This window comes from Chrysochloris asiatica, unplaced genomic scaffold, assembly GCF_000296735.1.
Source record: "Chrysochloris asiatica unplaced genomic scaffold, ChrAsi1.0 scaffold00079, whole genome shotgun sequence".
Lineage (NCBI taxonomy): Eukaryota > Metazoa > Chordata > Mammalia > Afrosoricida > Chrysochloridae > Chrysochloris > Chrysochloris asiatica.
In genome coordinates this window covers 7,345,539-7,347,281 of record NW_006408597.1, presented here as the reverse complement: position 1 = coordinate 7,347,281, position 1,743 = coordinate 7,345,539, and positions in this window count along the sequence as shown.

Below are 1,743 nucleotides of genomic sequence, written 5' to 3'. Positions count from 1 at the left end.
GCATAGCTTTCAGAATCACAGCAACTCACAAGATGCCACAGTACACAAACTGACAGAGGAATGGTGAATGGTGGCTGTTTGGTTTTTAAAATTATGAGGCTGTATATAAACAATGTTTAAGAACTCAGCAGTTTTATGCTTGTTATTTTAGAATTCTATATTAGTCTAATATGAGAATGTTGATAATAAAGCCAAGGGCAAGAGTGCCATCTTTTCGTCAGTTTTGCCCCTGGAGGATACCACCTCCAGCCAGGATCCATTCCTGTGACTTGGTCTATTGACCATAGAGGGAAGTTGAAACTATGACTGGGACTGATCCGTATAAATTTTTCCCTGTTAGAAAGAACAAGTTAAAACATAAGACTCTGAGAGGGTGGGTTAACAGAGTTACAAGCATGCCATTGTAATTTTAAATATATGATTGTTTACAAAGTTTTTAAATGCAATGGATTTAGCACTAGAAGAAATCATGAGAATCCAGTACTCAACTGAAGTTTAGACAATGAAGTTGAGCAGTGAATAAGAAATACCAGAGAAGATATGATACATTTTAATTATGGTGTGGAGAAGAATATTAGACATACTGTAGACTGCTGGAAAACCAAATCTGTGTTGGAAGAAGTACTGCCAGAATGTTCCTTAGATATTAGGATGGTGATACTTTCTCTCTTCATATTTTGGGCATATTATCAGGAGGGACCATTCCTTGGAGAATGATATCATGCTTGGTAAAATGGAGAGTCAGCAGAAAAGAAGACCACCCCCCCCCGCCCCTCCCACCAAGGAAATTGACTAGCATAGTGCAGCAGCAGTGGGCTCAAGTGTAACAACTGTGAGGATGGTGTAGGACCATGTAGTGTTGGTTCTTTTGTGTATAGGATGGCTATGATACAGTGGATATTGTTGGAGCCAAGTAGATGGCACTTAAACCAACAACAAATGGAAACCCAGAACATGAAGTGGTCAGCTCAAGTCTGGTCCCCATGAGTGAGGAAGGCTCTGTAAGTATCTCAAAACTACATTTAGTCCTCAGGCATCCTGGTATCACAGCTCAGTCCTTTCCCTCCAAACGCTTTGGGGAAGCAAAGGTTTGCCTGCAGTGGGAGAAAGTCCCAACTTGCCCCTGGACTCATCATGCTGAGATGGGAGTTCCAGCTGCAGAGAGTCCAGTGTGTCTTAGTAGTTACTTTTGGTTGGTTAACACTGATAGTCTTCTGTGTCAGGTGAGTAGTTGAAAATTTGTGCTTTAGTTTGTGAGGTAAATACTTTCAAATCACAGAATAAAAATCTTAAAATTTTACACACAGTTCTATTGTATTTGCTTTTCTGAGTTGCTCATAAATTTACTGATAAATTTTACTTTTTTGATCAGGCATTTGTTGTTACATATGTAGTCAGTACAAGGTAAGAATCTTTAGAAAATTTCAGTGTGGCTCACCTTCATGTCATTTGCTCAGATGCTGCTTTTGAGTGAGTCCTATCCTGAGATCCCCTCTATTTCAGATTGAAGCTCACTGTCTCATCAGTCATTCTTGAAGCCCATTCACCTGACTGCCATCCTGGCCTTTAAAATATGTGTGTTTCCTCTGCATTGTGTGTGTGCGCTTATATACCTCCCTTATAATTTTATTTATATATTTATGTTTAATGCTTGTTGTATATCTCCTCCAATAGAGAGTAAGCCCCATAAAGGCAGACACTTTGTTTGTGTAGTCCTATAGTGAAGAATATGTAGTGCTGAAA